Here is a 22,626-nt window from a genome sequence, read left to right as displayed (position 1 = left end):
GGAAACTTATTTGTAATTTTCTATTTAAATGTAGAAATGATAAAGGGAAATGAAAATGGTAAAAACAGGCATGGGGGGAGAACGAACCTACAGCATTTGCATTAGGCATGCGATGCACTAACCACTGTGCCACCGAGGCAGCATTCAACCGTCCACAATGGCCCCTCAGATTGTCGACGCTCGAACACGGCCGTAGTACCACAGTGGTTAGTATATCACATGCGTAATGTGAAGGTTATGGGTCCGTTCCTCACCCACAGGTGGATATCTTTTAATCCACTTTCATTTACTTAGAATTTATCATTTCTATACTTCATATAAAACACTTAAAACATGTTCCTGTATGCTTTCCTTGGCCTCATTATCTGCTGGCTTCTTCCAGTTCTGTTACTTCCAACACTTATACATATTCTAATCTGGTAAGTAAACAGCTTTTGCATGATGCTGGAATGCAATATAAAACATTATTACAGGGCCGTGTTATGTCGAATGCCTTACTTTGCCCAGGCAAGGTGTATTAATGTCAATCTGAAAAAAAAATTCCCACTTTAGGCAGAAATGCTGTGTACTGCTCTGTGCAACAGGGTTTAACGAAAACAACTTGTTCAGAAATAAAGCCACCAAACAACGAGGAAATATGAAAACTAGATGAAAATTTGTGCAGTTGCATGTTAAAAATTTAGCACAGCAACAGATGACATAATGAAGGAAGCGCGAGGATGGTTTATTTTGGGCACATGAGGGAATATACTTGAAAGATGCATATGAGCTTACACGTGGAGAAATATTGTTTATGTAGCAGCTAAACTACGAACAGGCCTAGAACCCACTGATACAAGGTGTCCAGCATGTAAATCTTATCATGCCCTTAAGTCAAAGAAACATGGCCGTTTCGCATGATTCGCTACACATGGCTGGCTCACACAACTTAGCCACTGCTATATATGCCTTGTAATTACCAGGTGGTCTGTCTGACATGTGCAAGCTTTAAATATGTAAAAGTGCCACGTAGCTGGACAGCACCAAGGTAATGTCGTTTGCCATTGTTTTGAGGAACTCAAACCAATTCTTGCATTTTTCCTAATTAGGTAATGAGTTATTAACGATTATTTAACTGCTCAAATATTATATTCAAAGCAAGAGTGTCAGTGCAAAATTGTAGAACATCCTGAAAAATTACCAATCCAGCTTTCTACTGCTCAATAGGTGCAACAAGTTTTTTTTTCAAGCTTAAGCCAGTGAATACATGCGAAAAGTGCCATGCAACTAAGCACTCCTGCACCTGAACACCATTTGGCTCCTGCTTTCATGCTTGAAAAAAACTTTTTGAAAATAATATTTTAGAAATTGGTTAATTATTATTGACTATGTTTTAGGCAAAGTGCATGAAATAGTGTGACTGCCACCTCCATTTTCGGCGACATGAATTGACTCCATTTTCATGTCCAAATCCAGCTATACATGGTGCGTGTTTTGAACTGGTTCTGTAATTTAGGCTGGTTTTGACTAATTGAAGCTTCGCACCCTAATAACAGAGTCAGCCTAAAAAGAAATTGTTACATAAGTGGTCGCTGTCAGTACTCCATACTCCTTTAACTTAGTGCAAAATGCTTGTGAGCCAAGAAGTTGGTAGTTCTAAGCAGTATTTCTCATTTTGACCTGGAGTTATTGCCCACTTACTATGATGCCATGCTGCTCAGTCATGCTGGTCCTAACTTCAATGTAGGCCATGGAAGCTGCCCTCCAATGGGGGTAAAATGCAATAACGCTTATGCACTTAGATTCGGGTGTACATTAAGGAAGGCCAGGTTCCCAAAACTTCAGGTTGTGACTTTGGAATGTAAAAGCCCATAATTTAATTTTAAAATCTAAAGGTGCTTTATTAGGAGCAGGGGCATCATTTTGAGCTTTTACTGCACTGCCACGGCACCAAGAAGCTCCGAGTAAGTAAAAACAATTTCTTAGACAACTTACATATCTTGCAAACATTTACAAACACTTCTCTGCATGCATCTCTGTTGCTGTTATATTTAGATCCGTATGCCAAGGCGGGTTATGATGTTAGAACATGTTTCAAACTTGTTTTTTTTTACCGCTTTAATGTTATTGGTTATTTTGCATCTCATTGTGTGTCGAACGCACATTTCAGTGCATCAATTTCTACAGAAAGTGCACTCTTTATTTATTTGTGCATGCAGAAAGGGTTCAGAAGAACTGCTTTCTGAAGATCTGTATAACAAGCAAAAAACAATTCTATGTAGGCTGCACAAAGAGAAAGGATGGGTTTGTAAATATGTTATTTAGTTCTTAAAAAAAGAGGAAGCTGTCAGTATTCTCTTCCAAAGTAAAAATTGCCCCTACCTGGCTCTGTTTCATTTTCCGATGTTGATGGTCCATTCGGGGGCACTCAACTGATAGGCTGCACTTTGGTCATGTCGGGTGTGCTGTCACTAGGCCCAAGGTCGATCGACATCCTCACCAAAAGTCGAGTCCAAACGCTATAAAAGAAACATCTCATCATTTTGCTATCAGTTTTGTCATCTTGCGTGTTTCACACACGGCCGTAAGTGAAATATTTCGTCACTGGGATACTGAAAAAAATTCAAGCATTTTCTGGCAGCCAAGCTGAATACACATAAATGGAGAACATTAAAGAGCAAATGCAGTTGTCACATTAGATTGATCAAGTACAGCAGAAATGGAAATAAATCAGTGATACTGTGTCTGTTGGCTTTGAATGCAAGAAACGTAAAAACAGGAACTTGCAGCGACGCCACTTTGAATTTCCTGCGTTTGCTACACCTCACAACAAGTTTGGCACCGTCCGGTACTCGGGGATAGTAATCGCTTAAAATCAAGATGAACGAGCGTCGGCATAAATTAACAGGATTCTTAACCGGGCAATATTGGCGCATAAAACAACTCTCGTAGCGAAGCTACTGTCAATTACCCGATGACGCATCTGCGGGCGGTGCGGCTTGGGCGAACATTTCAAAAAGGAATGAGAGTTTCACTTGTTTCACGCCTACTAAGCTAAGATAGAATTTGAGTTTCTTACTAAACTATACTGGACATTTACGCTCCGAATAAAACGCTGGAAATTTTGTTACGTCACATTGCATACGTATGAAAGTGAGGAAATTGCTTTTATTGTATTCTGCCCAGACGGCATGCAGCAGCTACCACTCTCATGCAACAAAAGCATGAAAGTGGTACTCGCGGCACGGAAAACAAACATATACAGCGCCAACGTTACGCCCCTTAGAGTTGGAACTAAGCACGATCAAGCAAGTTAGTTTTCTAGCTTTCATAACGCCATGAACACGACCAAACATCGCGCGAAACAACTGTCTGCTCTCGAAAATTATTACCGCTTCCATTTATATACCTATCGCTGCCACAAGCAAAAGTCAATGGGCTAGCTGTCCATAAGCCGCAGATTAGACAGACAGCAACATATTACGGTAACGTAAAACAATTTCAACGCTGACTTAGCAGCCGCGGTGTGCTCTAAGTGCCACAGTTCTCGTTTGCCGCTCGAAATTCACACCATGATGACGGGCACTGCATCTTTCACATGAAATATTGCACACTTTGCTCCGGAGCTCAATAGGAGGGCGAAACGCATTTGCACGTACCTGAAATCCGCATGCCGGAAACCCGTCGACGCTTCGGAGAACGGGGCACACAGCCATACACCCGAACGGCGGCTTGACTTGGACGTGAGGCACTTCTATCAAATATTTCACATGCGACATGTTTCACACCGATTGCGCGAACACGAGAAAATGCCGCAGGTCGCAATGCGACGCCGTGCACCCGTGCAGCTACCGATGAGCTGCGTGCGCGACCTTGCAGAAAAACAAAACTATGACAATACGGCCGGCGCGGAAGGATGGCGGCTCTCGTTGCGGAGACGAAGCGGACAATGAAGCGCGAATGAATGTTGCCAACTGTTGGTTCCGCGTTATGCTGGCGGTGGTGGCTTTAGTGGCGTGTGTTGCGGCTGTCTAATTTTTTATTTCTTTTCCCCACACAGTATAGCGAAGATCAGTTCTTTGTTTGCATTTTTACTGTGTCGTTTGGTATTATCTTTTTGTCCTTTAATGCTAATAAGCAGCCAATTATGGCCCCCCAGGTTCGCGCGCGCCAGCTTTGCGCGCAAATTTCGGAGGCCATAAGACAACCCGTTAGAAAATGCCGTTCTTGTCGTTAACGTTTCATCATCGTTTGTTCAACTGAGGTAGAGGCGTAGTGTCCCTTTTCCCGGGGTGGGGAGGGGGCGATCAAGACGGAGTTGGTTGTTATCGCGACATCCGCGAACCCTGCGATTTTTTTTATAACGTAAGCATTTCTATAATTACCCACAAATAAAAACCATCCGTCCGTCAGTCAGTACCGCACGATACCTTTCAAAATAGAACCCGCAGCAGCGAGTGAATTCACCTTCGTGCTAGCTCTCGCTTCAACGCGACTGAAGCGGGGAGAACACAGCGCTCACGAAGCTCTCAGCTTATGCCGCACTATGCTCTTTTCGCAGATCACTTTCAAGATAGGTGTACGCGCGTCTGTTTTCAAAGCGAAGTAAACGGTGAGAACACAGCGCGTGAAGTTTTCAGCAGTGGGCACACTCTGTCCAAATTGCAGTTAGCTTTCGAGATACGGTTCGCGCGGCCGTGCCACAAGCAGCCGCCGCGGCCGGAGAACGGTTGATAATGGTTCGACGCGGTTGAGAAGTGCTAAAGAGCGATAACGGCTCAAAACGAGCGTAACGTCACAGCGCACCTGGCCCCGCCACCTGCAGTACTTTGCTTGCGCCGTTCACTTGGCGCCGCCGACCACAGCAGCTCGTGTCGCCGCAGCGCTGTCGCTTATACTCGTCGGATCAAGTCTCATAACACTGATAAGGACATGGACTGCGTGTGGATGAGGAAGAGCCACAATGCTTACGCATACTTAGACAAATCCAAGAGGAGTTCCTGTGTGATTTTTTTTACCGGAAATGTGCAGTTAGCGGTGACCCAGAGTTGACAATGCATGTAAGAGGGGTGCCAAGCTTTTTTTTTTTATGAGAGTCTTGCCCAGCTCCCAAAGATCTGCTCAAGCTAAGACTTGCTGATGGCTGTATGTGTTTTTTTTTTATTGTCGCATGGGGGCCCTCGAACCGCCACGAATCCTACAGTGTAATGACATTAGAGCAGTATTCACGTCCAAAGGGAAATGCAGCCGGTAATTGGGCTGCCTAAGGCTTGCGGCCCGGTGGCAGCGGCCCAACCCTCCCCCGTTTCCGTTGACAAGTTAGGGGGAGGGGTCTGGAGCAATCTTACACCCCCCTCCCCACAGTGGTGTAGCCAGAAAATTTTTTTCGTGTGAGGGGGGGTGGGGTCCCAATTGACCGTGGAGGGGGAAGGAGCGGGGCCATTGCCATAGTAGCAAAAAATTTACTGTTAGTGAGCGTTACAAGTGCCCGGCGTGCCCCACTTGGCTACGCCGCTACTAGCCCCCCCCCCCCCCACCCCGCAATCGACGCAAATCGAGCTATCAGAACGTGCATGACACGCATGCATGTCATAACATGAATGACATGCCGCGAAGCTGGCATGGATGTCGTCACATCATCATCATCATCATCAGCTTATTTTGACGTCAATCGCAGGACGAAAGCTTTTCCAGCGATCTCCAATACCCCTGTCTTGTGCTAACTGGTTCCATGTGTCTTCAAGGTTCCCAATTCCATCACGTCCACATTATTCTCTGCCGTCCTCGACTGTGCTTCCCTTCCCTTAGCACCCATTCTGCAACTCCAATAGACCAGCAGTTCTCTCCCTTACGCATTGCAATGTCTGCCAAGCACGACTTCTTCCTCTTTATGTCAACCAGAATATCAGCTATCCCCGTTCGCTCTCTAATCCACATCGCTGTCCTCCAGCCTATTATCGTCATGCCTAATAACTTTCATTCCATCGCTCGTTGCGCGGTCCTCAACGTCTTCCCAAGCTTCTTTGGTAACTTCCAAGTTTCGGCCCCATACGTTAGTAACGGTAGAAAGCAATGATTAGCAGTAAGCTCCCTGGTCATGATTTAGTAATGCCTGCCGTAAGCTCTCCAGATAATTTTTTATTTTTGTTAATTTCCTTGATCAGAGGCCCCTGCGAGTAATTAACCTCAATAAACGTATTTCTGCACAGGTTCTAGAGGCTGACTGCCGATCATGACATTCGTTCTCTCGCCAGGCTGCGGAACATTACTTTTCTCTTCTGCATACTAACTCTCAATCAGACTCTTACACTTTCTTCGCCAAGGTCCTCAAACGTTTGTTGCAAATAGTCTGCAGCTTTGCTGAGTATGCCAATGTCATCTACAAACCGTAAGTTGGTGAGCTATTTACCGTTAGCCCTCACTCCTAACAATTCCCAGTCTAACTGGTTGCACACCTTTAAGTATTCAGTGATAGCATTGTAAATATTTTGCCATTGATCATATCAAGCCTTTTTCAGATATCTGGCTATGCAAAGTCTGCGCATTAGTGGCATCCGTTCGATATCAACATTAGTGGGAAACTTCATTTTTGACCGCTGTTCGGAGCCAGCGCGCTGCTGCCTAGATGCCCCGATCTAATCATTCCAGCCACCTGATTCAAGCGCACGTAGCGCGCGTTTCATGTAAAGCCAATATCAACGCCTTAACTGGCAATGTTCATTTATCATATACTGTAAGCTTGTTCACTTACTCCCTTATAATTAGGGTGTATTTTAGAAAGACTGGGGTGTTCCAAGGGTGCTTTCTTGTTGAACACCCTTTTCCATTAAAAAAGGGTGTTTCAAGGGTGTTTACAAGGGTGAAAAGATGAATACACCCATATTACACCCATAAGGGTGTGAAAATTTTTAGAGTGTAGGGGATTCCTTCTGCCTTTTGACTCGTTTTTCTCTACGATGAAAGTGTATACCTTCCCTGATCGTTCCCTTCCCTGGGCTGCTTTTGTTGGTGCGAATTCATTCGATAGGATAAACCGTTTCAATACAATAATGAATAGCGTCTTGCAGAGCATCCCCAGTAACATGACACTGTCTGTCCTGCTATCACAGGGGTCCCACAGACAGTCTAATACTTCATGATCATCGGCCTTAGGAAAATGTTGAATTTTTTCTCTTGTTTTCTTTTGTGATCTAGGGTCGCCAAGCTGAAACTGGAGGCACACCGCACTGTACAACGATGGCGGAATCAAGGTGCTGCCGTTATTTACGAGTAGCGGGCTAGAGAGGAAGCGTTATCTCGGGGGCGCCTTCCTAAATACATGGGAACAGAGAAATTGCTTTGCACGGCAACCACTTCGCTAATATTCATCTGATACGCTGCATTTTTAAAGGAAAGTTAAGGTGTAGTGTGCAGAAGCAACTTGTTATTTTGGCGTTTCAATTTATTTAACAAAAAATGTTGAAAATTCCCGCTATGAAAAAAAAAACTCGGGTATGATTACACTACGCACTTATCATTAAAAAAGGTAATCATGATTTTCTAAACTTTAGCTCAATAAGAAATCTAAAATAAAAAAAAATTGCGCAAATATACACGGCTGTTAAATATACCACAAATGTGCGAGTAGTTTTTTTGCAAGACCCTCGTAAAGATTGTAAGAGTCTGACGTTAGGTGTGAATTATTATATCGAATTCGTCCGCTTTAGTAGCAATTGCAGCGCTCCCAAAGGTGTCGCGTATGAAGCAACGAAGTTCTGCCTGGGCCTTTTGATCAGCATAGACCCTTCTTGATGACCAAGTGGTTGCGCCTCTACCCACACGCCCCTAGTTCTTTTCTTTTTCTTTCTAATAAACATTTTGTGAACGCTTGCGCCCTGTCGCATCCTCAATTGTTCAATTGTTAGACCAAGTTACTTTCTCGTCACGCGCTTTGGGCGCAGCGCACTAGTTGGGCAAGTAGGTGGTAAGGAAAGTGAGTGCACTTGTAAATTTATGAGAAGCGAGCGTGATATTCAGGAGCTGAATTCACTAAGCGAACTTAGGGACAAATTTTGGCGTAAGAAAAATCTTGCGCGAAAAGGGTTCTCAGAACACACAAAAAAAATCGTAAGATTCACAAGCTTGCGACGTGCGCCGCTGCAAAGACGAGCGCATTAGGCGTCAAAAGGTGCAATGGTCGCACAGGTGCGAACTTCCGTACTTCGGCCAACCGTAGGCGTAAGTCGTTTCACAAAACTTCAGCAGCCATCGTAGCTGCGGATGCAAGAAGCAATTTCTACGAGAGGAGGATGGCACCCTCAGAAACATAGTTATGTCATTCTGCACCGCTCAAGCTGATGTGGCTAAGCGTTGTAACGTACTGCTGCGGCCGATTGGCCAGGGGCCAGAATTGATAGCCCAGGATGGCGCGTGCTTTCATCTTTGTGGTGGGCTCGGATTTCCATATGAAAGTTCATTGAGCAACTTCAGTGCATAATTGTATTGGGCGGGCGCTGCGTTCGAAGGCAGTAACATTGCTGCTGTGCTGCGATCTTCTCGTTAATGTCTGATAGGTTGTGTTTCCCTATGCACGCAAAAGCCTGATCCTCTTCTGGGTGGTAGCAGACAGAAGTGTTGGCGCCTTTGCCTCAAAACCGTCAAGTTTGGCATTATTGTGTGTTGAGCAGTTGTATTGCTGCTTTTTTTGTAGGTTGAGGTTTCGTTCGCTCAAATGGCTGGGAATCATAATTTTTCGAAACGTTTTTGAGGTTACAATTGTGCATGCGTTATGACACAATTAAAAAACAAAGACGCGCAAACTTTTTTCAGTTATGGAAACTTGTCAGTGCTGGACAATTCCCTGCCATCTTCCCTGCTATTAACGTCAACCTACTGTTATATTACTCGTAGCTTGAAATCAGCACGAAGTGAATATTGCATAGTAAGTCTGTGCCCGCGGTTTTGTTCATCCTGCAACTTACGGTATGGGCGAACGTATGCGTACGACGGACGGCATTCCTTTCTAAGATACCAAGCGGGACGTCAATACGCTGACATAAAAAATTTCTAATGACATCAGGTGAACTGCTCGAAGAAGCGTGACCAAATAATCTTCGCTTGAATCCCCTTGTAGCCAATCACGTTAAAGGAAAGCATCCGAATACTTCTTTGGGTGGGTAACAACATTTTAGTGGGCAGCATCTGTTAGGTTGGCCTACAACTCTCGATTGTAATGCACTCCACAGATCCATACCACCGTAAAGCGTCTTGTAATAGGTCAGCACTGTCATTAAGCGGCCTCCAATCTATTATATAGAATGGGACATGACACCAACATTTCGTGGTTCTAATTTGTTAACGTGCGTTCGGTGTAAAAATACCTACACCCTCCAGGGTTCCACGTCTTATCGCAGCCCTTATGCATACTAGTCAGAGAGCTATGATATGTTCGCATTGCTAAATATTTATTTATCAATGCACTTAAAGGGCGCCCTACCAGTATTTGAGAGTGCACTGATGAGCCCTATGAATTTACTCAGAATTCGGTGATGTCGAGTCCATATGCACCAGGAACACACCCACGCACACATACACACACATGTTATGTATATATATATATATATATATATATATATATATATATATATATATATATATATATATATATATATATATATATATATATATATATATATATATATATATATATCCAGAGGGATGCGTATCACTGGAGACACGTCGTTTTTCTCATAAGAAAGTGAGCAGCGTAAACGGCTAAACACACCAGTATGTTTTGCATTATAGTGTTCGCAACGCCAGCCACAGGCAACAGGCCATGGGCAGACCAGACGATAAGAAAGCGACAGCAGACGACAGGCATCGTCGTCGTAGGATTGTCCACGTCTTTCAGTCGATTCGTGCGATGTTCTTTCCATCTTTTTCTACACTTGCTTAGGCAAGCTTACATAGACGCTTGTGAATTCGGTGCATGAAGTTTCTTCTTGGCAGCAACCTTGTTACGGTGCTCCGCGCCTGCTGCGCAGGAAAGTCAACATGACGCCGCCAAAAATGGGGCCACAGTGGCCTGGTGCCGCGAAGTCTAGAAGACGTAGCAGCCATCATAGGTTAAGACTGGCCAGAAGAACCGAGGTGAGATGCGGGAGCTATTGCGCAATGAAGCGCAAGAGTTCTTGCAGTGAAACAGGTTTCGACACAGGTGTCGGGTTAGCCATATGAGCAGGACTAGACGTCGACGACGAATGCGACGACCGCGCTCCATCATGACGACGCCGGAGCACTGTATGGCGTTTCTTGAGACGGCGGATTTCCTTTTCAAGGGTGGCCAGGTGAGCGTCGACCTCGAACTCTTCGTTTGCCAAAGGAAGCGGCCTGTCTTCTATCGATTGTGATGCCCGTTGTGGCCGTGAAGTGGATGACCTAACAGCTGCGCTATATGTAGGAGTGGCAGCATCACTTGTCGCTGTACTTGCTATTGTCACCTGGCTAGCGTCCTCTTCGAGCGAGGCCAGAACGGCGTAACGGTTGTACACAGGGACTTGTTTCATTGATGGATCTCGAGGGGTCCTTGCTGGCTGTCGAGAATGGCGTTGTGGAGCCTTCTTAGTGGCCTTCAACTTCGTAGGACACGTCGTGGAAGTGATATCATGATCATTTCTTTAGCATAGGCCGCATCTAAACGATGCTGATGGTTCAGGCTCCATGGTGTTGTCCTTGCGTGGGTAGGGGCAGGATGATTTCATGCGTCCCTGTCCAAAGCAAGAGTAGCAGTACACAACGGAAGGTTTGAACGGACGCGGGCGCAGTACGCAGCCGTAATACAGGACAGGTTCAGGTGGGGAATTAGGACCTTGAAGCGTGATTAGGCACGTACGACCACTGCCTAGATAGCGAGCAGCCACGACCTTGTGTGTGGGACATGATAGTTCCTGCAGGAGCCGCTCGGGTTTTTCGTCAAAGTCAACACCATTAACCACGTAGCCTCTTAAATCAGTACCACTGGCGAGGTACGCCTGGACTGTAAGGACACATTCTTCAGAGACTTGTATTTGTCGCAGTTCTTCGAGTTTATAAACTAGTGCCATAGCAGACACCCATACTGAGACCGTATTGGTAGGTTTGTGTAGAGCGAAACCTTGAAATTGAGAAGTCTCGAGGCAGGCGTCCAGGGCCGCTTGAATGATACGGTTGTGCAGAGTGGACATGTCATATCAAGCACGAGGCTTGATAACCACTTTGTACCACGATGTCGTTGGCGACTCCGGAGACGTACCTGTCGGTCATGTGGGCAGGCCTTGTGATGAGTGAGGTCTTTTCGGGGCTGCATGAATTACATTTTCATCCGATCGAAGGCCAGTAGCTTCCTTCGTTCTCTTGGCCGAGGTGTGCGCCATGACAGCAAGGCTGTTCTGCTCGATGTTGGTGGTATCCATCCTCAGGGTACCGCCTTCGAACGTTGCACTTGTCCCCACGAAGGAGACGCTCCTGACTTGGATGGCAGTTGCATCGGCAATGTTCCGCTCCCTCGACGCGGCGGACAACAGCTTGGATGCGCCGCGCCGACGCGGCGAGTGCCGCGGGGGCACTCGCACTCGCGAAGCCGCGCAAGAACTCGAGCTGGACGACGCAGCAGGAGGGTGTAGGTGCCGACGGACCTTGTAAATAGGCACCAGTAGTAATTACGAACCGTGAAAGCGGTCCATAAACAAAAGAGTTCCATTAGCGAAAAAAAAAACCGATCACGAGGCGAAAATGCGGAGCTACGGAAAAACACGTCCGAACGGAACGAGCGCTGGACACGTTCCCCCCACCCTCCCAGTTTCTGTCTTGAAAAGAGAACTCAGCAACCTGCTCAGCGTTTAAATAGCTCAAATTGTGCTGTCTGGTATGTTCTTTCATTGGCGCATGGTTCGACCACTTAATTCAGTACGTTTGGAACAAGCTACAACATTTGTGTGTGTTTAGCGGTTTAAGTGCGTATCGTATGAATTGTATTGAAGGACTAAACGAACTTCACATTTAGGCCATGGTGCTTGCAGCATTCGGTTGACAATTAAAAAATTCCGTCCTTTATGTGTAGCCTCCACAATTAGGTTCCGCCACAGCGCCCGTATCCGCAACTTCCTAGCTTTCGACTCTGCCTTAGTGATAGTTCCGGCTTCACATATATTAATTATCCGCAAGAAAAGATGACAAAGACTTATCGAGAAAGCGGCCAGATAAGGAGACACGATCTGTCCAATGATATTCATGGCATGATTACAAGGAGTATGCAACCAGTCAGACTGGGAAGGATTAGGAGAGAGGTTCCGCGGCGAATGTCTCAACAACTTTCAGCTTGCCGATGACATTGTCCTGTTCAGCAACACTGGGGACGCACTGCAACAATTGATTGACCTTAAACGAGAAGCTGTGTGAGTAGGTTGAAGAATAATATGCAGAAGTCAAAGGTAACCTTGAATAACCTGCCAAGCCAACAAGAATTCATGAATGGCAGTCAGCTTCGAGAGTGTGTACAAGAGCACATTTATTTAGGCCAATTACAAGACTGTGGTACTATAATTATGCGGCCGCCATTACCTCAACCGGCGTCATTGAATAGTGTACAATCATTCTATTATTCAAGTACAGTAATATTGGATGGGGACTTGGAGGTAAATAATGAAGCTTGAGAATAGGTTAAGAACCGCTCAAACAAGCGATGGAACTAAAAATGTTACACCTACGCTAAGACAGAGGAAGAGAGCGGTGTGCATCAGAAAGGAAACGGGGGTAGTGGTATAGTTGGAGTCAAGAGGAAAAACTGAAGCTGGGGTGGCTGCGTAATTCATGGGGCAGGAAGCACTGCGGGAAAGAAAGCTTTGTCAAGGGCGACAGAAAGTTAGGTGGTGCAACAAAATAAGGAAATTTGCAGGCATAACTTGCAATCAGCTAGCGCAGGTCAGGGTTAATTAGAGATCGCTGGGAGAGGCCTTGGTTCTGCAGTGAACGCAAAGATACGCTGATGACGCTTTACAACAGCCGAAGTTTGTTCGGAATTTCAGTGGACTATTGCTCATGAGCTGGAGTTCGCTTCGTACATCGAAGCTGCAGTCGCGTCTTTACAGAACGGCGTCAGGCGCTGCTTGGATACCATGACCCCCACTTTGGCCTTGTAGTATATGTGCAGTGACTACTCCGAACAAAGTATTTCTCTGCCACAAGATCGACGACTTCAGCCGATTTGACCCGAAATCATCCAGTATGCTGAACCTCTATGCGCTCTGTGTACGGCGCTGTGCAGTACTTTTGACGCGCAATTGAACGTGTGTTCATGTGAGGATAGCAAATTAATGGTGCTGGTCATTGGTGTGATGTTGACTGATTAGCCTTGACTTCTATGAGGTGTCACTTGGACTACGACAGAAAGCGTAGTTAGGGTCTCCGGGCCCCAACGTTCCCAACTTATGATTTATTAACGGCATCCAAAGCTGATGTGCACGCTCCTTTGTGCACTTCGCCTCTGTTCAAATATGGCAGCCTGAACCTGCAAAACAAACTCGTGACATAGTGGGAGGCATGTGCTTTACCGCTGAGGAGATGTGCACATGCTTTATCGTGCTTTACCATCTGAGGAGATGCCAAGAAGTAGCTATGAACGGTGATATGAAGTCAAAATGTCATAGGCAGCGAAACTTGCAGGTGTGGATGTTGCGTAGTCAAGTTTTCTGTCATAGTTTGGGATTGTAGCTAGCCACGGATTCTTTCTGTATTTCTTTTTTAGGGCTACGTTTATAGCTCTCGGTGCCCTCGACAGGGATCTATGTGATGGGAGCGCGCGTTTCTTCGTCGGTTGGCGGTTTATTACATGGTCGACTAGCACCTCCTACACGGTGTCGACAGCCGAGGGAGCTGATATTGAGTATATGCACGACATTAGAACCAAACCTGGAACCGTGTGCAGCGCGATCACATACCATACGGATGAATGTAGGGGTGCTGGGCCCCTTGCCTTGAGGCCATATGAAGGATATATTGTCACAGTCTCTAATGTAAGAAGAGGACGCTGATGGTGGCCTTGGACACGAGGAAAAAGAATTTATGAGCAACACGACAGCAAGGTGAAAGCAGGAGCGCTTTGCTCATCGTCTTGAGTTTCCATTTCCCACCTTCCCCGTGTTTTCCCCGAAGAAGAGTTTAGGCTTTTTCGGTGCTCTACGCATGTTGGATCCGCCATTAAGAGCCATCTGTAAATAGACGTACGCTTCTTCCCTTTCTTCCCCTAACATCACTGGTGGAATTGCGGGGTAATAACTTGGGTAATCACAAGCAGCGGACGTAACCTGGCGGCCATGTCATCCGAAGGAGAGTATTCAATCACGGCTCCGTCGTCGCCACCGACGGTCACCCTGGCCCAGCCTCGCGACCCTGGCATGTTTTCCGGGATTTGCAACGTTGATGTCGATGACTGTTTGCAGAATTACGAATGGGCCAGCACACACAATAGGGGGGATAATAAGCTTATGCTGGCTAATATAATATTCTACCTAAAGAAAACAGCACGGGTCTCGTTCGATACACATGAAGAAGAGACCAGTGCAAACAGAAGCTTAGAGATTTCTCGGCACCCCGTCGCCAGCCAACGTGCGACTGAGAAGGACGTTGGGACCCCTGCACAGACGTCCAATGAATCTTACGTGGCGTACATCCAGGACATGCTCGCCCTTGGTTGCAAGGTGTATAATAACATGGCAGAGGCAGACAAAGTCAGCCATCTTTTAAAAGGCATCGCGGATGACGCGTTTAGCCTACTTGTTGACAAGAATATGACAACGGTGAATGAGATCATGAACCAATGTCGCCGCTTTGAAGACGCGAAGAGCCGCCGCATAGTTCAACATTTTATGCGTCTACTGAATACTGTAGCTTCATCGACGTGCGAACACATATGTCTACGGCGTGAGCCTACCTCCTCCGAGAACGTCATACGTATCATCCGGCGAGAAATTGAATGAGCGTCTCCTGCCACGCTAGTGACGCAGTGCTTTGACGATTCCCAGCCGCTCGTGTCTCTCATTCAGTCAGTCCTTCGCCAAGAACTTGCCAATGTGGGTCCATCTGCTCCGCCCACCAGCCTGACTTTGCTTCGTCTGCGGCCTCTGTCCCTGTTCACCGGAGCCAATAAGGTCCATATCTGAGATATCGCAACGCGGCCGAATGGCGCACACATGATGATAGGCCCATCTGCTTTTATTGTGGACGTGTGGGTCACATCTCTCGCCACTGTCGAAGTTCCTGGTCAGCCCACTCACGACCAAGCTTTCCCGCCTACCGCCGCTCTCCACTGACTCCTCGCCCACCTGCACTCTCCACCGAGGTTGAAGACGCACCTGACAACGCTCGAGCTACGGCGACTAGCCGCTCGCAATCACCACACAGTCACTGCTCCCGTTCGCCCCACTGCTCCGCTCCCCGTCCCCAGCTTACCGTCGCCGTTCTCCGACGGGAAACTAACTAGGGCAGCTCTTGGAGGTGACGCTTCTCTAGAAACCCGGCCTGAAATTCCCCTGCTGACCCTACCTATTGGTCGCAACCTTCTGGATGTGGACGTGGATGGCTTGCCCATTGCAGCACTCATCGACACGGGAGCGTATATTTCCATCGTGAGTGCGGAGCTTCGAATGCGCTTGAAGAAAGTACTTACTCCTGCTCCCACTCGACTGCTCCTGGTCGCCGATGGTGGAACTCAGGCTGTGCTTAGAATGTGTACTGCACGTGTCAGTGTCGTCGGTCGCCACACATCCGTTTTGTTTGGTGTGCTCGAACGTTGCCCTCACGATGTGATCCCCGGACTCGACTTTTTGACCGCCCATTCTGCTATGATTGACTGTTCAGCCGGTGTGGTATAACTAGACTTACCCCTACCTCTTCCCATAGACCTTCCTGATCAAGCACCAACTCAACTTTGTTCTGCAGATTTTTTTGCCTCCCATCTCAAGCAGCAACCCGAATCACTGTTTTAGCCTGCCCACTTTTACCTGACGGAGACTATGTCCTTACTCCGGTAACTTCAGTTTTGCTTTCCCACGATGTCTCCGTCCCACGAGCCATCGTTTCTGTAGCGGACAATCAGACATGTCTTCCCATGCTAAATTTTGGCCAGCGCCTTCAAGCACTTCCTCGAGGCATGTCTCTTGCCACGTTGTCGCCGTTCGACGAGTGCCACATTTCCGCTCTATCTGTTGCGCCGTCTTCGACCAGTGGTAATTCTGCGCCTTCGGCCTCTGCCCCGCCCGACGACTTTACAAAGATGACTGCACCAGATCTCTCAACCCAAGAAGCCGCAGAGCTCTGTTGCCTCCTTGACTCGTACTCCGCCATTTTTGAACTGAAGGATCCCGCTTTGGGTTAAACTACGGTCGTGAAACATCGTATAAATACCGTTAGTGCAGCACTTGTTCGCCGACACCAATACCGGGTGTCGCCCTCTGAGCGACGAGTTATTAAGAGCGAGGTTGACAAAATATTTGCCAAAAGGATTTTCGAACACTTTTCCAGCCCGTGGGCTTCTCCTGTTGTTCTCGTCAAAAAGAAGGATAACAACTAGAAATTCTGCATTGACTATCGTCATCTAAACACGACCACCAAGAAAGCTGTATATCCACTTCCCCGCATTGACGATGGTCTAGATTTTCTCCACGGTGCCATTTATTTTTCATCGATAAGCCTTCGCTGTGAATATTGGCAAATTTCCGTGAATGAAATGGACCGTGAAAAGACCGCATTCATCACACGAGATGGCCATTGTCGGTACGGGGTAATGATTTTTATCTTGCGCAATGCCCCGGCGACTTTTGAACGCATGATGGACATGCTTTGCGTGGCTTGAAATGGTCCATCTGTTCCTGCTACTTGGATGACGTCATCGTATTCTCTTCAACTTTTGCGACCCATCTTCAGACTCATCTGTTCTTTCTGTTTTTGACCGCTGGCTTGCAGCTCAACTCGTTCAAGTGCCACTTCGGTCACCGCCAAATAACCATGCTGGAGCACTTCGTCACTTCGTCAGGCATTCGCCCCGACCTCGCTAAAGTTAGTTCTGGGCATAATTTCCCTTACCAACCTTTGCCAGAGGTGTTCGAATCTTTATGGGCCCTTGCTCTTACTTCTGCAGGTTTGTGGAAAATTTCGCCCATGTTGCCCGTCCTCTGAGTGACCTCAAGAATAATAATAATAATAATAATAATCATAATAATAAAGACGTTCCTTTCTGCTGGGGCTCTAAACAAGCGTCTGCTTTCTCACAGCTCATCACGCTACTCACCACGTCTCCCGTTCTCGCCTATTTTGACGCTTCCGCTCCGACAGAAATCCGCACTGACGCCGATGTCTACGGAATAGGCGCAATTTTAGCTCAACGCCAATGTGGGCACAACCGCGTTATCGCCTACGCCAGCAGCCTCCTCTCTCCAGCCAAGCGCAATTACTCGATAACCAAGCGCGAGTGTCTCGCCCTGATTTTGTGCGGTCGGCAAGTTCCGACCCTGCATGTATGGTCGAACATTTACAATTACAACCCATCACCACCCGCTTTGTTGGCTTTCTTTCCTCAAGGATCCAACCGGACGCCTCGGCCGCTGTGCCTTACGGCAGCAGGAATACACACACACTGTGGTCTACAAGTCTGGTCGTCAACATCAGGACCGCCTACTGCCTGTCTCTTCATGCCATCGATGCACTGGACGGTTTAGTGGATGTCGCACCGATCTGCGTTCTATCGCTCTCCTCCTGGAAAGACATTGGTGCTGAACAATGTCGCCATGAATCGTTACGGCAGCTTATTGGACGCCTGCTCTCTGATCCGTCAGACGCATCACTTCACATGTTCGTGCTACAGAATGACACCCTGTATCGCTGCAACATCCACCCCTACAGGCCCGAGCTCCTAACCGTCATTCCGCCTCATCTTCGACAGAATGTACTCCAGCAACTGCGTGTAAGTCGTGTCAACGCCGGAAAAGACCAGCTGTGCGTCCTGCTGGTCTGCTGCAGCCTTTAGATATACCGACGGACCCATTTTTTCGCGGTGTTGATCTACTCGGACCATTCCCAATATTAAATGACGGAAATAGTTGGATTCACGTCGCTACGGACTATACAGCCCGCTATGACATTACTGGAGCCCTACCGACCAGTTCCGCTACAGACATCATTGACTTCTTGCTTCCCGACGTTATCTTACACTATGGTGCACCTGGTCAACTTCTCACCGATCGCGGAAAAGCTTTCTTGCCAAAGTCATCGACAACTTACTTCGATTATCTCCTACTAAACACAAGCTTACTACCGCTTACCATCCTCAAGCTAGCGGTCTTACCGAACGCCTGAACCGCACACTAACTGACATGCTACCAATGTATGTTTCCTCCAATCATCAGGACTAGGACACTGCTCTACCATTTGTCACGTTCGCTTAGAATTCCTCGCGCCACGACACAGGTGGCTACTCACCCTTCTATGAACTCTTCGGCTGTGAGCCGACTTTGCCTTTCGAGACTCTCCTTTCGACCACACTCGACTCGCCGACAATGTACACTCGTGATGTCATAGCCACAGTGACCCAAGGACGCCAAATTGCCAGCAGTCGTCTTTCTGCTTCACAGACACGTCAGAAGTGCCATTACGACCAGCGCCATCATAACGTGGAATACGAACCAGGTGATCTTGTGCTAGTGTGGTCTCCAACTCGGCGTGTCTGCCTTTCAGGGAAACTAGTCTCGCGATACTATGGCCCTCACCGCATCCTCCGTCACGTGACCCCTGTTACATATGCAGTGTCCCTACTGGATGCCACCGTGCCTACACCTCTCTCTGACATCAATCACGTCAGCCGTCTCAAACCGTGCCTTTCTCGGACCAATGAGCCAACCACGACTTAGCACCCATAGAACAACGGCATGGTTGAGCGTCTCCACCGACAACTGAAGGCGTCATTGACCGCCACGCTGGAAACACCACCCCTAGCTGCTAGTAACAATCAAGGATGACCTCGCTGTCAGCGCAGGCGAGATGCTCTATGGGTCAACAGTCCGCCCGCGTTCCACGCCAGGTTTTCGGCAACCAGCAAGGCACTCCACCAGCGGTCGCGCAGCAGTTAGAGAGGCTATAGCCGCGTTTATATGAATGCGACAGTGTCGCATCGCATTTCTAGTGCATCGCATTAATGTAAACAGCGTTAATGCGCTAGGAAGGCGCATCACATTAATGCGCCAGGCGAGGGTAGATTTTCGGGCGCGAGTCGACTCTCGCGGAACATGTAAGTGCAGGATCGTCGCATTAGGAATTATGGGAAGCAATTAGCTGCGGGACTGCCGCGCTTGTGAAGCTGCGAGACAACAACGCCCGAAGCAGAAGCAAAATGGCGTCCCCCACGGCAGCTTCGCTCGCCCGCAGCGTGCTCTACGCGAACCTATTTCTCCGCAGAAGAAACCACTTCTTTCCTTGCCATCATATCTGAATTAAATATTGGTGAGCTGTTAGATTAGAGAGACGGAACGCTGCATTCCCAAGCATTTTGCACAAGCGTCAGGCTCTCGGTAGTCGGTAGAGTCGGCACTCAGCCTCCAATGTGCACTCAGCCCACTACCCGAAACCAATTACATCGGAAGTCGGCTGCACTTCCCTTATACGACACCATGTGGCGATACGTTCTCGTGAGAGTTAATGCGCTGCCGCAACGCATTGCCTTTCCCAAATGCGCTTGGAAATGCGATGCGCCACTGTTGCATTCATGTAAACGGGGCTTGTATTCCTGGCTCGACCAGCTGTGACCTACACCCCCACGTATCTCCCGCAGGCAGCCTGTGTTTAGTTTCCCGACAATCTACACAACCAAATACGTCTTTTTGCCCCGCAACCTATCAAGCCTCCATTGAGTCCTTCCTATCAAGGCCCCTTTCGTGTGGTTTCTAGTTCACAGAAGACCTTGAAGATTGACGTACGCGAGAAACAGACAGTGTCGTGCAACAGCGTGATGCCAGCCTGTCTTGAACATTAACGCTTCATTCCTTCCGCCATTCACTCCTAAGCTTCTGGCTTTCTGTGTGGGAACGGGGGTGGGGAGCCCTTGAGCGACCGTCCGTCACTATACGTTGCTCCCGCTTCTGGAAAATCCATTTTACCTTGCCTTGCCTCCAAGTGGGAGCCATTGTCCCCTGCTCTTTCTGGGAAATGAGTGGCTGCCCAACTGGGGCACCACCAAAGCCACTCCGCAAACCTGCCTTTTACTTTAGAATAAAGCCAGTCGACTCTCCGTTCTCACCCTGTCAAAACGCGTATTACTTGCTTTTGCTAAACTGAGCTCTCAACAAGTTAATCAGGTCCACCTACATGCAGCCTGCAAATTGTATAAGCAAGTGCTACATGTTTGGTACGTGTTTGAATATAAAGGAACACCAATGCAAAGTTTGTGCCTATAGACGCTAGGCGAAGCGCATGTCACATCGCGCGTCTAATGTCACGATACAATGCTAATGACGACGATGATGATATAATGGCGCTCTCAAACAGTCACGTGACCTTCTTGAGTTAATCAGGCATGCTATATATGTTTTCATTACATAAATATTTATACATCTCGACAATCTTCTTTTTTTTCTATCTTAATACTTCTCTATCTCCTTGCACCGCTACCTATGCAACTGCTACATCACGTCGCACTTGCTATAATAATGTGCAACTGTAATGCCAGGGGCGGGCGTAGGCGCTACGCGACGCGTGTCTGACATCGCAAGTGAAGGTGATGCCCTCAAGGGAAGGCGTTGCAATCCGTCGGGTCCCCACAGTGATGGTGTCGAGCGACCATTGTTTATTTTTCTCGTCTGCTAGTCAGCAAGCGTCCAAACCTCTGAGAGGCCAAAATCCATTAGGCCAGGGAAAAACGAACGTGCACTGAAGTGCTCCGCCCGGTGGTCGCGGCAACACCAGAAAAACGCATGCGCTCTGGCTGGCTCTGGCAGCCAGCGGGCATCGAGAATCAGAAAACTGAAGAGGCTCAATGTGTCCGCGCGAATAAAAGTCAAAGTGTAAAAAATAAATAAAAACGTAGTCACTTTGCTGGATTTAGTGGCTTGACATGGGTGCTTTGGCGCAGGAAAAAAAAAAATTCGATATTCTTTTCTGTAACCTGACGGCACAACTGAACCACCACAACTCATCCTCTCATCGGGCCTCGCTGCATGCTTTGTGAACTAGTATCATAGTCAATTAATTTGGCTTGTCTCATTGTACGGTCCGATGTGCCACTTAAGAAAAGTCAATGTAAATTTGGCGTCAAATGTTTATAAGAACATAAAACCCAGAAATATCCAGAACTGAAAATCTAAGGCACGACTTCGGAAATATTTAAAGTCGTGGTTTTTCATTCTTTTGCACCTTTGCATCAAAGGGTATGAGAACGTTATACTCGTAAAGATTCGGAATTGAAATCCATGCGCTCCCTAGATAACGCTGTTCCACTATTGAAGGCGAAGCTTAAGCGTCCTCCAATTTTTCATCCACTACAGAATTCCTGTTCGTGGTCGGCCAGATATATACAGACACTACCGCCTTTAATCATTATGGAGCGAAACCCCGCGATTCTTGGTGAATAGAATAAATGGTTTTGACTTTGTGCTCTAGAGACACGGCTTTCAGTCCGTGCCTCCAACAGCCACCGCTAGTTTTTACTCGGTTAGCGTTATACGAACACTCGAGGGTAACTGGCGTTGTGGTGTATCATCGAGAGAGTGGGAGGCATTTACAGGTGTAAAACAAGTCAATTCATCGGGAGGAAACAACATGGGCGCTGGTGATTATCTCAGCGTTCACGTGGCAGTGCGGCGTCATCTGGGAACATTCTTCACAGCCGTTGAGCCAAGTAGGTCGCATTACGAAATGCATGAACCTCGCAAGATGACCGTCATTCTCCGACGTTGAGGCGGCTGTTGCTAATTCGGGGAGAGGGCGTCGGCTATTCCAGGCAGCGCACAAAGCCGCGCTGCCAAAATGTCTGACGAGCGCCTCAAACGCTTCAAAGGCGCTTTAGTACACAATACGCGGCATTTGGAAACAAAGACGGCAGAAGGACGCGAATATTGATTCTTCTAAGGCAGGTGCTGACAGGGAGTGACGTCGACGACAGACCTCGGAACAGCTTGCAGTAGACTTGAAGCTTTACGGGCTGTGAAGAGGGCGCGCCATCAAAGAAGGCATGACTTTTCACGGATTGCGTCTGGTACAAATGAATTCAATCGCGAGTACACGAAAAATCACGTGGGCCTCACCTGCATGGTCTATTACAGATTTTTATTCAAGCGAAAGTTATTACTCGTTAAATTTACTATATAATACTGCTCAAAGGAAAATAAATAAATTATTGGCCTTAACGTCCCATGGCAATACACGCTGTAGTTTGGTGCTCAGGATTAATAACGATCACCTTGCACCCAAAAGTAAGCATTCTGGAGGCTGTTGCCGCGCTCATAATACAGTAGCAGCATCATGACTGCTAGGTGAAGACGACGGCCGTGGGGAAGCTCTTGGCCGGACTTGGGGGTGACGGCTGCACCACAGTGCACAATCGTTTTTGTTTTTTATTTGTTCCTCTCTGCCACCACAGGAACCGGAAATGGA

At 47.5% G+C, this 22,626-nt stretch overlaps 1 protein-coding gene across 2 annotated transcripts in view; it reads right to left on the bottom strand.

Moving 5' to 3' along the window:
- Positions 1 to 22,626, bottom strand: part of LOC126518730 (organic cation transporter protein-like) — a 210,737-nt gene that overhangs the window by 46,530 nt on the left and 141,581 nt on the right. The gene's annotated exons all lie outside the window — the stretch shown is intronic.

The sequence above is a fragment of the Dermacentor andersoni genome, chromosome 1 (genome assembly GCF_023375885.2).
Source record: "Dermacentor andersoni chromosome 1, qqDerAnde1_hic_scaffold, whole genome shotgun sequence".
Classification (NCBI taxonomy): domain Eukaryota; kingdom Metazoa; phylum Arthropoda; class Arachnida; order Ixodida; family Ixodidae; genus Dermacentor; species Dermacentor andersoni.
This window is presented reverse-complemented; position numbering and strand designations above follow the sequence as displayed.